At 46.0% G+C, this 15,131-nt stretch overlaps 1 protein-coding gene across 3 annotated transcripts in view; it reads right to left on the bottom strand.

The window, feature by feature from the left end:
- Positions 1–14,864, bottom strand: part of FRMD4B (FERM domain containing 4B) — a 125,679-nt gene extending 110,815 nt beyond the window's left edge. Inside the window, exon 1 of one of the 3 annotated variants that reach the window (XM_086845228.1) lies at positions 14,769–14,864. The gene's annotated coding sequence lies outside the window, so the exon portion shown is untranslated. Of the gene's footprint in view, positions 1–14,225; positions 14,294–14,469; positions 14,630–14,768 lie in introns of those variants that run through there. The other 2 variants (XM_086845225.1, XM_086845226.1) reach the window with 2 other exon arrangements.
- Positions 14,865–15,131: the final 267 nt, after the last annotated feature.

Below are 15,131 nucleotides of genomic sequence, written 5' to 3'. Positions count from 1 at the left end.
AGCAATTTTTCTTTTTTAAAATGAATCTGTAAGATACACCTGATGGGTTCCACCTTTCTGCCCACCTGATATCTTAAACCAGACCCCCCCTGCTCACAACATGCTTAAACCCAAATAACCTGCACAGCAAACATGAGGAGGCAATCGAGGCTATTTTCTAGAAGTGGAGCCTGAAGCCCTTTCACAGACAGGCAGCTGTTTTCTGGGCAGACATCTCAAAGGATCACCTCCCTGCTCATGCAGAAGAGCTCCCTTTCCCTCCTCTGCATGCACCATTTTCATCCTACTTGTGTGCACAGACAGGAACCAAAGTGGAAGATAAGAATACCCTGGCAGGGATACTGCCTGCTTTAGTTATTCAATAGCTCTGTGAGCCAACTAGGGCTTTGTTTGCTAAGCAATGTCAGAGTATTCAAATTATGCTGATTAAAACCATTCAGTCAAGACATCATGCCTTTAGAAATACTGTTTGGTTTATGTTACAGCTATTTTTTTTTCCACCCCTCCCTGAATTCAGCAATTCAGATTGTTCCTCCAGCAAGCCAAACACACAGATGATTAAATTCTTGCACCTCCAAAGCATAAAGGCATGACAATATTTGTCCTTTTCCAGAGCAAGGTCTGAATAAATTGGAGTTTTACCAGGACTTAAAGCCACTTGGATATCTCTGGACACAAGCCAGTTTCTAACCAAGTTGGGAAAAAACTTCCCAGCACTCACAGAACTTTTGAAAATCAGCTCTTGAAGGAGCTGGTGCTGCCAGGAGATGGGTATAAAGCTACCCAATTCATTCAGATAATTTCTACAGGCTTCACTTGAGACTTTAAATTTTGTACCAAGTTGTCATCACCTTCAGAGTGGCAAAGCTGACAGGGCATTTAACACAAGAATTTCATGGTAGTGAATAGCAGCACAGGGGCACTAAATCACAAACTTGTTAACCCTCCCAGGCAATTGTACTGAGTTAAAGGTACTTGGTGCCTCTCATTTAAACAACCCCTGAGGTTTTATTGTCTGGGAAGAGGAGCACCTTGCTTTGGGACAGCAGGTCCTTGGGAAGCAGTGTCTCTGATGGTTCTGTCCCACAGGTAAAGCCACCCAGATCCATTCTCAATGTGACTACACGAGGGATCTTTGCTCTTCCAAACCTGCCCTCCAGCCACGCCACACTTGTTTCCAGCAAGGTGTTGGATGATAAGCATTAAAATTCACCATAAATCATGTGGTGGCAATGTGCTCACCCCTCCTGAGCAGCCACTGAGGGGACACATTTGTCACCAGTCCTGAAGCAAAGCACAGCCCCCACTGAGGGAAAATCCTATTTGTGTTACTCCAGCATCCACAGAACAGTCTGGCAAGGCTTTTTCTTAGGGAACAATGTCAATTTGGTCCCAAACTAAGTAATTATCCACTGCTTTATAACAGCTTCCCATTTCCTATCACCCAACCAGTTGTTAATAAGGGATGTGCAGCAATCCAGGACACAAGGCAGATAAAATATTTGTGGAGTAACTGGCCTGGGACCTGTACAACCATGACAGGCACATCCTGCCTGCACCAGAGCCTCTGACCAGCTTGGAAGGGATTCCTGGAGACAGGAGGCAGAGAAGCCAAACAGGAGCAGGGCAAAGAGCTTCTGGAAATGTTTTAACAACAGTTGAGAGCCACCACACTCTTGTTTTACCTTTAACAAGTTTCTCTGAGTCAGCTCCCTGCCTTCAGCCTAGAGCAATCCTTACAGCTTTTTTTCCTTAAACACAGCATTCCCTATAGGCTGGGAGCTAATTTATGGCAATTCATTAGGCTGCTCCAACTTGGGCAACAACAATTCATGCTCTAACTTTCTCAAATTAATTCTCAAAAACACTACCCCACCCTGGCAAAATGTTAATTAAGGATCCTTTTACCTGCTCTCTGAAGATCACAGGGCAGATGCTGTCAGACAGGTTTGCTTTCTGTTATTACCAATTTCAGCAGCAATTCACCTCTCCTAATCCCATTCTGAATATCAGGTACTCACACAGACATTAAAATGAAGCAAAGAGGATCACTGGAACCACCCAGGTAGCAGCGTTAGTTGGGACAGAGCTTGCACAGAGGACAACTGAACGTGAGGATGAGTTACTCTCCCTAAAATCTGGAGGATGTGCTGTTCCTCTGAAGCCCCCCTGGCCTTCCAAATATTTGCTTGAGGTTTCCTTTATATGCAGAGTTTCCTAGTGGAATGGTGAGCATGCAGAGCACATTCCTCTGCTAAGTGTCTTCTTCAAATTTTGGGTAAATACCAGGACATTCCTGCCCAGCTCACACAAACAGTTTGGATTCTAATGGCAGAGTCTGACAGGACAGCTATGGCCTTGCTGCTGGTTTTCACCAAAACCAAGGACACAACTGATTTTGTGCTCTGCTGATCAATATAATTAAACTCCCCGAGTGGACACATTTATCTCAGTAAATGGTTGCTTGAAACTGTATTATTTAGACAAGAGAGGAGCTGTAACCATGCCAGAAGGTTCTTACAGGTAAAAAAAATATCCTACATTAAAAAAAAAAAAGCTATGATTTATGGTAATGAATTAGCAATGAAGCCATTGCTAATGTTATATTAGTGTCATATTAGTCCTGAGGATTTACTGGACAGTGGTAAATTTGAATTTAATTAAATTTTTCTTCCTGTCTTACCCCATCTTCCCTTTGGACATGGGTGTCACATCTGCAGAGAAACTGCTGGCTTGAAATAATTGCCCAGTGAAAAGGCAAATGCAAAACTTTCAAAACCTTTTGTCCTTGGGAAAGGCACAAAGCACCATCAATAAACCCCTCAGAATCCTTCCTCCCACCAGGGTAAGGTGCTATGCCTTACCCAATGTCTTGCTTAGGCACAAAAAAATCCCAGTTTCAAGCAAAATAAAGTCACCATAGTCCAGAAGAGAACTGACACAGTTGCACATGGACACTGCTACAAATACAGATGTATTTCTCACAGCCCAAGGCAGTCATCAGGAGAGAGATGCCAGTGTTGAGGAACTGCATTAAAACTACAAGAAGTCCCCCAGCTTGGATCCTGTCAACTGTGTCTGGGCCAGGGTTAATCCACCTCAAACCCTCTGCTCATTTTTCAAGCCAACATCCTGGGGCCTGGCAGGGATTTTTTATCTGGGAATTCCCTAACACAGCATCCCCAAAGCTGGCTGGTACCTGCTTCCTCAGCTCCCCGTGCTACCACTCCTCACACCATACCAAGGAGCTCTCCTGCCTGCTGGTTTGCCCCATCCAACATTTGTCATGGGTTTTTTGCATTTCCCTGTGCAAACCCCTTCTTTCTCTGATGTTCATTTGCAGCCCCTCAGCTTGGGATTGTAGCCCTTAAACTCCTTTACTCTGAGTTACTACACAAGCTGCAAGAACCTGCTCACATAAGGGACCACTAAACCAAAGCAGCATTTCAAGCAGATCTTTCCAACTCCTTAAAAACACAGGAAGAACAGGTTTTGCTTTGTTTATAATTTTCCATGTTTTTTTTCCCTGTGCACAAATATGTTTCATATTCCATGCAGAATTAACCTCTGGATTTAAAGTCACAAGCCTCAGGGAGCACCTCTCACATTCCACAATTGAAGGTAAGGCTTGCAAGCTTGCAGAATTTCTCAGGATGAAAAAAGAGTTAAGATGAGCTAATTCCAAAAGGCCTTTCCTTCTTTTTTTCTGGGGAGTAAATTATGCTAAAGGAACATGAGAACCAGCATCAGGAGTGACCCTGAGACCTCCAGAAAACCTGCAAAGAGACAGTGCCATCAGGGACCGAATGGGACCTGAAAAGTCTCTCCATCCTGAGGCAATGGGCATTGCTGCTGAAAGCAAATCTTCCACTTGTTGTAGCCCCAGAGGAAGAAAGCAGACTACACTCAGATGTTATCATTCATCTACTACAAACTTCCTCATCAGACACCACCTCCTCCTCCCAAACCTTTCATTCTTTTCCAAAAGCTTTTCGTCTGCTTTGGGCAGAGCAGCACCTCAAGTGTTATCAGACATCTTTATCTCTACAACAGGAATTTCCACTCCTGGCTACTCCAGGAGGGGCAGCAGCCCTGAACCCCCTCCCCAGGCCTGGTTTGATGGCTCCAGGGCACAGGACTGGGAAGTGCTGGGTGGAACAGCTGGAGATGATGTCAGGCACAGATCCCCCTCCTCTCATCCAGTGTTCACACACACCCCAGCAGCACATCCCTGACCCAGAGAGGCAGAGGAAGGTGAGAGGCACAAGTGATAAATGGCCAGGAAAATCCATTTTAACCACAGTATGACCCTGGTGAAGCAGCATCAACCACTCTTTAGTACCAAATAGAGCACAAGCACACGTGGTTATAAAATACCCCCTGTGCCCTGCTGTCCTGTAGGATGCTCAGAGGAAACAAATATCCCATTCTCCCTTATTCTCTCCAGTTAATTGTGTAAAACAATTTACTTGACTCATTCTTTCAGCAGGGTGAACAGGCAGGGACATCCCAGCAGCACAGCCAGTGGCAGCTCCAGCTGATGCTGTGTTAGATCCACCACAATGTTCTAAATGGGAATCACTGGATTCCCATTTATCTGCCTCCATCTCCTTCTCCTGATTTCAAGACTAGTCCTGAGACAAAGGAACCAGGATGTACCTTTTTTGCAATTAGCTTATTGGCCATTTCCTCTTATCTCCTGGTAATTCTGCACAGTTCCACTTTGCAGCTTGAGGATACAAACCCATGCTGGCAAAGGGAAGCTCATACCTAAAATCTGGGGATGTGAAGGCCAGACTCCACTGCTCTGCAGCTGGACAGGTGTGGAGGACAACACATCAAGATCAGACTAGTCTCTGACCTTCCTCTGCTTCCTCCTGCTGTGTTTTGAAGGCACTTACGTGCTCCACCACTGAGCAAAGTGTGCCCACTGATGTTTAACACCAGCTGTTACAACACAGCGGGCTAGAAACCACCTCACACCTCAGTGTTAATCAGGTTCTCCAGGTACACAAGATTTAAAAGGCTGGACTGCAGCTGTAGAAATTACATTTCTAATTAAAAAAAAAAAGAAAGGAAGGAGAAAATTAAATGCAATTTCTGGCACCTCAAAGCAGAGGTTTGAGCCTGCAACCTTTATAAGGCACATCTCTAAAAGACTCATCACAAAGGAGTTGTGTTGGTAAACTCTCAGGAGACAAGTTCCAGGCTGCAGGCTCCCACCCTGGGCAGCCACAGCTCTCCCTGCAGTTCCCAAACACATCTCCCAAGCTTATCCTCACGTTTTGGCACAAGTAAAGCCAAGGAGTGACACATCTTTCTTTGCTGATACAAAGAGCCATAAAAGCAAACACCTCTGTTCTCCCCAAGTCTGCAGCAGCTCAACATTGGCAGACTCCCAGTCTCAGGTCACCTTTCACTTACCTGGACTCACTGGGTGAGAGTTTCTAAGGATGCAGTGCCAGGCAAATCATTCCATTCCCACCCTCCCTGCTCCCCACTGAACACTGGCACACTTTGGTCCCTCCTCTGCCTGCTAGCCCCAGCTCAGTCCCACCCATGGTTCTTCTTACTCGGGTTTTGGGGGCTTTTTTTGGTTTTTTTTTCCTTTCACCACATTTTATTTTAGGAGGACAGGACTGCAGAGCACCACCAGTATGCAAAAACAAAACCAAACAAGTCCAACTCTGCAGAGGAAGTGCCAGACAAACAGTCTGGCACACAGCACACCCATCACTCTGTGCTCCAACAGCAGAGCTGGAGACAACAACTGTTAAAGCAAACTGGGAGTCTGACTCCTGGTGCCACTAAAATCCCACGCAGCTACGGTGGAGATGAGAGCAAAGATGACACACTCAAATGTATTTGAATAAACATTTGTATCTCAGCTGCTGCAAAGCCCAGGCTCCATTCAAGTATTATGGAGGAGTTTGGAGCAGGGAAAGGGATTTCTCAGGGAGGTGTAGTTTGCCCCAACAAGCACGTGATGCTCTGACAGAGTGTAACTACTCAAAGACAAGATGTTAATGCACAGCTAACAGAACTTTCTGTCATTAAGCATCGAAGCTGCTCTCACTGGGTTAAAAAAAAGAGGTTCAGGCTGAGAATGAGGAGGTGAGAATTAGGCTAAACACCAGCTCTCCTGTGTTTAAAGTGGAAAGAACAAGTCATCAGGCAAGTTAACTCAGACAGCAAGAAACCTTCAAAATACTCCAAAACAGGGTTAAAGATGGATTTGTACACACACAGCAAAGACCCTTCTCCTCCCTTCCAAACCCACCATGCACCCACATGGCTTTGACCCACATCCTCCCTTGAGCAGGGGTGGACAATCAAGAAATCTCCATCCCTAAAGACCACTCATAGTGAACCAAAACCAATTCTCCTGTGGGTAGTACTGAAGCAGTGGTCACTGATACTTTTAAAGACGAGCAAGGATTGCACAGGAGAAGCAAACTCTTGTGTCATCCCAGTAAGTCCCAGTATGCACAACACCCCTCCTCTTTCCTTCCCTTCACCACTGTCAGGCTGCCTTGATGAAGCCCATGGTTTTCTCTCCTTCCCCAGTGATAATCAGTTCATCTAAGGGATAAAATGAACAAGCCTTGACACTGGTGTGTTTATCATGGCAATACGCACAGAAACAGCTGGCCAAGTTTCCTGGTGTCTCCTGAATGCCCCAAACTAACACAATTACTCCATTTCACCTTCTGTTTCATGGAAACCCATCATTAGATGGCTCCTCTCTCATTTCCAGCAGATTCTCACAGCCAACCCTCACAGTGATTTTCTTGTAAGTGCAATGAAGGCAGAAACACGGAAAATGAGTTCTGCTGCTGCCAAGAGCGGCAGACTCACATGGTCAGCACTAGGAAATACTGACAGATAAACACATCACTCTGTGCCAGATAATGCATCAGCCTCAAGGCTGCCAAGCAGACTCCTCCTGGAGCTTCCCATTTCTGCCCCCCATCAAAGCAAAATCAGGTGGGGCTGGAGGCTTAGGTAAGGTTACTTCTCCAAACTTTCTCTTCTACACAACGGTACAGACCATTCAATCAGAAAAAGATGCAACTGATTTTCAAGGTGTTTGAGACAACAGCAGAGTTAGAAGAAATTCTGTTGCCTTGATTTTAAAAAAAAATAAAATGTTTTTTGGAAGTGAGAAGGATGAACCAAATCCAGGCATTCAGCATCAGCTACACAATACATACACATCTCTCCAACCCACTAACAAAGATGCTTAAAATCAGTGCCAGTTGTGTTTTAGCTGCTAAAATGTTAGATTCTATGAGCTATCTGCTAAGCTTTTTTGACAGTGGAGGAGAAACAAGCGATTTGAAACGCTTAATCTATTTCACCATAAAATTGAGTAATATGGTACCCATTAGAAGGACTCCTACTGCAGCACATCCCTGCACAGTTCCCACGCTTCTCATTTCTGCTCCGTGTGCAGCTATCCTGTGTGGTGCAGTCATGTCACTGAGAGAGTTTATTAAGATTTTGGTCATTTAAAATTTGCTTTTAGCCAGGTCCTGCTGTCAGGCAACATTCCTGCAAACAAAGGCACTTCCTTGGTATTATGCACAAGAGAGAACTCAGTGTCCTGAGTTAAATATGCTTAAATTGCTGGATCTGCAATCCAGAGGGGCTTGCAGTTTGTTTTCTAAACGAGGAACAGAAGTGTAAACTAAGAGAGAGTAGGGATAAAGTGTGAGAAAAAAGCAAGAAGCACTGTCCATGCACTAGAGACAGCCTGGAGATCCTCCTAAGCTCCAGACACACATTTTTCCATCATTATCACCTTCAGAAACAAACACCACAATAGAGCATGTCAGTGTTTAATCTTAAACATGCACACCCCTACTTTTTTTTTTCCCCTCCCTTCTGAGATTTAAGACATTTTACCTTTATAAGAACTGCTTTCTTTCCTGGTTGGACTCAGCCCCTTGCACAACAGCTACCAGATGTGTACATCTGCTTTCCATAACATCCAAGCAGTAAAGACGGATGCAGGACCCGTGTTCCCATAACCTACACATTTAGCACTGCAATGCCTCTGGAGGAATTCTGTCACATAAAATCCATCAGTGTGCTGTGATCTCAGCCCAAGGCTGCATTTCAGATGGCAGCCTCCTCCTGTGCCATGCCCAGTCCACAAGGATGACTCTGCCTAGCTGCTCTCCTCTCCTCCTGTTTTTCTAGACCCTTCTACAGGTTTCCAGCCTGAGTTTTCTTCCTGTTCTAAAGCATCCTCCTACTGTATCCATCATCCTCTACCCCTTCCTTAGGTTTAACTCAAGTACAGAGTGCAATGAGCATGACCACACAAAATTATTCCCCGGGTTCTGAGTACAAAACAACAGCCTCTGCTGTGTTCTCAGGGCCAGGGCAGGCTGACTATAGTGAAAGCACTCCCCAAAAATATCCACTGATTATTTTTATTACTTTCAGTCTTCTTTCTAAACTAGACAAAGTGGTCTCTGTCCCCAGATGCTTCTAATGCCTCTCCAAGTGCTTCTATGACTTACTGGGAAAGAAGGGAAAGGATGTCCAACTTCTGCTGATCTGTTTAACATATGATTTAAAAATAATTGAGTATTCCAGGTGTCTGCTTCCTAATCTTATCCTTCACTTCAAAGACGGGAAAAATCAGCCAGATCATTTATTCATAAAGCTGGAACACCTGGCAACTGGTATTTCAGTAAAACTGCAATTTCATATCTCTAAAAGCACATAAATATAGTATTCCAATGAGGTACTGCTTTAAAACTCCAGGCCAAATTCTGATCTTAAGATTCCCATTCACTTCAGGAGGCTCAAGATTTTGTCAATTTTGCATCTTTTGCTGCTTGATTTTCCATGAGAATTTTCAGGACTGAAAACAATCTCTTTCTTGGGAAGTTCTTTGCAGGCAGAAACATCCTATGAGATCTTTTATTTTGACACCACACAGCAATAATAACCAAGACCAGGCAGAAAAATGTGTCCGTGTATGTGCTTTGTTTCTGCTTTCAAGTACACAGGGTTTTGTTTTCAATGCAACACAAGGTAAATGGATTTGTTTCTAAACCATCTCTCCCCTACACTGGGATCTGAAAAAAAATAAAGGATTAATTGTATGAAAGAGATTTATATACGGGGAGATTAACCAGCCTATGGAACTCTCTTTCAAAGGAACTAAAGATAGCTCAGACATTAGCATGAGAAAAACTGTAGGGCTACATTTCTTACATACATTAAAGGGTTTTACATGCCCATCTCCCATTGCAAAGGCAAGGCCACACAGCAGAGCCTGACCAGGCTGTGACCACTGGAACTGATCACTGCCGATCAATAACGGCGATAATTGATCGCCTGCATTCTCCAAGGCCAACAAGCAGCAGCTGAAATGATTCTTTTGGCTCAATAACTCGACCACACAACCTCAATGCATACCTAAAGGGTCTGAAAGAGTTCAGCTTTGAACTTGAGGAGTGTAGCAGTGATCAATCCTGTCTCAGCAGAGGAATGAAGGGCCTGGGTGGTTTGGACCTTCGTACATTTGAGTTCTGGGGCATCTTGGCAAACACTCTTGGACAAAAGTTTTTATAATAGTTTGTTAAACTGCCAGATAATCCCAGTAGAACTGTATTTTCTTCTACCCCTTCAGCATTCCCCTTCTGCACTGAAGTTTTGACAACTGCAGAAAAGCCTGAAGCTTTTGTCAGCTCTACGTGAAGCTGACCTACTGAGAGTTTAGGCTCTAAACAAAGAGGCCATCACATAAAAGTATTTCCTTTCCTGACACTGCCCTGTAAACACAGAAAACAAAGGACCAAAATTACAGTTTGCATGTATTCAATGTGCACTCTATGTTTTTCAAAAATTACTAGAATTCTGAAGGAATTATGGTTTAAAGGTTTGTTGTGTTGCTTTAAATAGCAAAAGAAAACAGAGGTCCCTCCTTTCTCTAACCTATATCATTTAAGCACAGAACTGTTAACCATTGCTGAAAGCACTGATGCATTATGACTTGGGGCAAGAGGAAGGCTTAATGCTTTGAAATGGCTGCAACCAAACAATAGCAGCCTTGCCCGTGGGTTTTCAACATCACATTGGACACAAATTGCTCAGCCTGTTCAAAAAATAAGATATGCACACTCCAAACTGGCCAAGGAATTGTTCCTACAACTAAACATTGTCACACATTGTCACTACTGGTGACATACACAAGATAAGGATGCAAACGCTGTCCAGGGACCTATTTCCTGCCCTCCACTCTTGACTGAGTCGTTCTCAGCAAAGAGTTTTAAGTATTGAGCAATCTTGCAGCATATGGTGTGTGCTGGTTTATCTGAAGCCTGATTACAAATGTGAAGGTGCCAAGCCCAAGTCTCCCACCAGTCCTTCTTGTGTTGATATGGTGGTCTAAAAACCTTGATCTTTCTTTATCTCCCTTGCAGTGGTGTGTGCTCTGCAGCTGTCCTCGGCTGCTCAGAAACCCTTAAATCAAAATACATTTGATTTATGTAAATCTGTACATAAATCTGTATGTAAACTGTTGTCTGCAGGCAACTCTTCACAGTCACTCTGCAATCAATTTCCATGTTAAGCACAAAAGCTGTTCCACTGTGGTGGTCCAGTTTGAAATAAACACAAGTCAAAACATAGTATTAGCCCCTTAGAGAATTTGCTGGTTTATTCTTTATGTTTTGGTATATAATCCAAGAGGAAAAGTCTGAAATGTGATTTAACCACATGGTTCTCACAGCAAACGAGCTCAAGAAGAGCTGTAACTTTTATTGTCATGCAACCAAAGCGCAAAATGGTTTTCCTTCTCCATGGCACCATTGGAAGGGGTGACCAAGGTTGGCTCCTGTCCTGGTGTTCCACTCCTCTGGGCTGCCTGTGCCACCCAGCCCCGACCTCAGGCAGAGCCTGGTGCTGCTCCTGAGCTGGACCTGCCACCTGAAACCAGCACAGGCTGGAAGGGGCACTGGGCAGCACCAGCACTGCCCAGGAACCAAGCGAGCAGGAAGGATCTCAGCTCCTCTCACCCATGGAACTGGACTGGCTTCAAACACTAACTCAAATACATTCCCAATAGGAATGAAAATCTACACAGAAGGCAAAAAATTGGTGGCCTGAGCATGATCTCATGGTTCAGTCAGGCACTTCCAGTCAGGTGAATAAAGTCAACATCCCCTTCAGCTTTGTTCCTCTGGATATTAAAGCCAGGCCAGGCTTACAGAAAGTAGTGCCACCCTCATGGGGATGCCACCTGACAACTTCAGCACCTAGAAATCATTTAACACAAATTATAGCTCCTCTTCTACTGGTTTTCCCAGCTTGGCCTGTGTAACACTGCATCTAAATAAGAGCTTCCTCTGAACCCTGGGATTGAGCAGCTGTGCAAGACAGCCAGGGCACTCTGCTGTCCAAGGCTCAGTGACCACCAGAGGTACCTTCATTCCAATTCAAAAGTACCTTACTGTGCCCAAAATCACACATCAGCCCACTCTCAAGAGTACAACCAAGGTTTCCTTGCTTTCCAAACAGCCATGACTCCCCCCTCCCTCCCTCCCTCTTTGCTACTCTTCATATTTATGTAACTGCTGTAACACAGCATCCTGGGAGGGGAAAAAAGCAAACAAAAGACATTATAGCCAATTTGTATGGAAAATCAATTAAGTTCAGACATCTCATTAACCTTCTAACCTGCTTATCCCCCAGCTTTAATTTACACTACTGCTTGCAAATGGAATTGACACATTGGCCCACCACTTCCCTGGGAAGGTGCAACAGGCACGAACAGAGTTCTTGGATCCCAGAATACTCCATTTATCCAGGTCCTTCCCACCCTTCTCCCTGCCATTCACTCCATGCTAAGAAGCACTGGAGGAAGAAAATAGGATACAGAAAATATGCAAGAGCCCTTTCAAAATCACGTAAGCCCTGCAGTGGGCCTCCTTTTTTACCTTCTGTTGCTTTAATTACCAGAAACTACGAGCAGAATTGCCTAAACCAAGAATGCCCAGCCATGGCCACATAAGCAGAGTCTCACAGTGGTGACAAAGCCACGCTCACAGGAGTGTTCTCACGTCACATTTCGCTTCCACACTCTCACAAGACTGAGCCAGATAACACAGATTGAAAAATCAGTCATAGGTGGTGCAGGGAGTTCTGGTTTTTTTTATGTTGTAGCACAAAGTATAGCAAAGAGCCCAAATTTCTCTAGCTGAGATGCATTCACAACCTTTACTCTGGGGATATCTCTAGCAATTTCATCTCAGTGCCCAGAAAAAACCCAGATTCAGAAAGCACAACCCCAGCAAACCACAGAAAAATGGTCACCTGCATTTTACACCTCAGTAATTCATTCACTCCTGTCATGTTTTCAAAATTATGGAATTCCAGGGCTTGTTAACACACTGGAAAGTTTCTGTACAATCTCTTTTGACTAAGATGACATGCACATTTCTAATGGACTGAGGAGCAAACTCTTAACGAGGGTTTTTACATGTTCAATTCATCAGAATCAAACTAAAAGGATCAAGTCCAAGGGAATCAGCAAGATGAATCTCCCTGTAAAACAGACCAATCCTTGAAATCCATGCTGTTGCAGGAAAGATAAATCTTTCCAAGGCAAACATTGGTAACTTCTGCAAATAAACTCTTCAACAGGAGGAAAAGGGACAGCTTCAAGAAGGTAATTTTTAAAAAGCAGAGAACACAAGTGAAAATACACACATTTTTCTGAACATATGTTCCTGCCTCTGTATGAGGCAGGCATAACTAAAGCACTGCAGTCTTCCCCAGCCTGCAGACACAACTCTCCAGCCAGTGCCCCTGCGGCTGCTCAAAGATTTCCCAAGTTATAGCCAAGTAAAAATTGATTAAAGCCTTGACTACTTCACTGCAGCTATTGGGAATCCAGCAAAAGTTACAAGAATGAGCTCAGCTGCTCTTTGCTTCCCATTAGGCAAAACTATAAATAAAGGCAGTGCTTAAAGAACACAATCCCCTAAAGGAAAAATCAACAGCCCCCCTGGCAGCAGCTGTGCTCTGCCCTGTTCCAGCAGAGACACAAACACTTTCAAATGGATCTGTGCCTGAAAAGCAACAGTACAGGAGGTGAGGGCTGGACTCTTTTGGAGACACTGTTCTAACCAGCTCCTGACCTGGTCTCTCCCTGGATCTCACCCTCTGGCACTCTCAAACTTGTTTCCAAGAGCGATGCGTTCAACATTTACAGTTTTCAGCTGCATTCAGCAAAGCTGTGCTCATTTAGCCAAGGACCCACCTAATCCCATCTATATATAAAAAATAAAAGGCAGCAGTGAGGTCAAAGGTAAAATGTTACCTTATTCATTATCATAGCAATGACAGGTTAGAAAGGCCAGCCTAAAAGCACTCAGTGCTCAGTGTAACTGAACTGATCTCAAGCGCACAGGCAGCCGGAAATCTCATCCTTGTTCTGCAGCAGGTCCTAAGAGAAGTTTATTTCAATTCCGTTCAAACCCACGGAATGATAGAATCAAATTTAAAAACTCGGGAAAAAAGAAAATTTTCTCAAAAAAGGTAGATCTGGACCTAAAAGTGCCATAGGGGAGAGGGAAAATGAGTGTCAGGGTATCAGGTCTGCAGAGAACCTAAGCACGGGAGGAAGGAGGCGAGAGGAAACACACGGAGAACAATACTGGGAAAAGGGCTATTCTGGGCAAGGGGGAGAGCTCCAGGCCAAGCCGGGCAGGGAAACAAATGTAACAAAGGCAGAGGAAGGGCTTCCTCGATCCGCAGGGAGAGAATTCTGTCCGATTGCCTGCCCGCATCCCTGCCGGACCCTGCGGAGCGCAGCTCCGCTCCTTTCTGCAGAGGGATGAAGGGGCAGATGCCCAGAGCCGTGGGTCTGCCCTGCTCGGCAGAGTGAAAGATGCTGGGGATGCGCTCAGCCCCCACAGCCAGGTGCTGGCCATCGCCCCAGCGAGAGCAGGTCCCATCGGCGCTGCTCAGCCCATCGCAGCATCATCCCATCGGGAATTTCACCCTCCCCGAGAGACTCCGGCTCGGCTTTTCCTGCCGGTCCCGTGCTCCTCCAGACCCCGAACTTGAACCGGGCGGTCCGCAGGGGGATTTGCCCTCTCTCACCGCCGGGACCCCGGGCATCGCTCCCCATCCCTCACCCTCCGTGTCCCGCATCCCTCCCGGAGAACAATGCACCGCCCTTCCCCGCCCGGCCTTACCTCGGCGGGGGCTCCGCGGTGCGGGCAGCCCGGGACGGGGCTGCAGCCCAGCCCAGCCCGGCCCCGGCTCCCCCGGCCCGGCGGGGCTGGGCTCAGCTGCCCCCGAGCGGGGGGAGCCCGAGGGCAGCTCCGCCCCGGACCGGGGGGGACCCGGCAGCGGCAGCGATGCGCAGGTCCCGGTGCACCCCGAGTGTCCCCGAGTGTCCCCGAGTGTCCCCCGGGTGTCCCCCGGCCCCGAGCTCACCCCTCGGAGCTCCGCAGCCGCCTCCCCGCGGACAAGGGCAACTCAGAGCATCCTCAACTTCGGCAGAGCCCGCGCAGGGAGGGACGGCTCCAGCCCCGCTCCCACCAACGCGAGCGGTCACCGCCGGCAATTCCCTGGGAAAGCTTCCCCCGAGCCGCCTGGATCCTCCCCTGCCTTTGTTTTGCTCCCCACCGCAAGGCACAATACCGACACCAGCCGTGTGTCGTGTCCTCCGAGGTGATGGATGCTGATTTCTCCAGGGCAATGCAAAGGAGATGGATTTGCCTAAACGCAGCTACCTCTGTTGATAAGGAGCCTTTGTCATCCTCGCGATGTGAAGCAGAACAATAAGATGAGTTCAGGAATACCCGTGCTGGTATGTTACAAACGGGCTCCTAATTACCATATGGAAATGAGCTGCCGAAATAATGAATGGCAGCCTGGCTATTGTTTGGGGGTGTCAGATCAACTGGAGGTGCTGGCGAGCGGTGCTATAAACCAGGCTCGCCGTCTGCAATAAACAGCAGCCTAGCGACTTCTGTATGTGCCACAAAACAAATCACTGCAGCTAAAACAGCACTTGTGTAGCAAAGAAATTCACTCTAACATTTCTGCAATGAATGACTATTCTACTGTTCTTGGAGAAATCACACAAATCTTTG

Source organism: Cyanistes caeruleus, chromosome 11, assembly GCF_971803275.1.
Source record: "Cyanistes caeruleus chromosome 11, bCyaCae1.hap1.1, whole genome shotgun sequence".
NCBI lineage: Eukaryota > Metazoa > Chordata > Aves > Passeriformes > Paridae > Cyanistes > Cyanistes caeruleus.
Note: the sequence above shows the minus strand (reverse complement) of the source record. Positions and strands in the feature narration are given on the sequence as shown.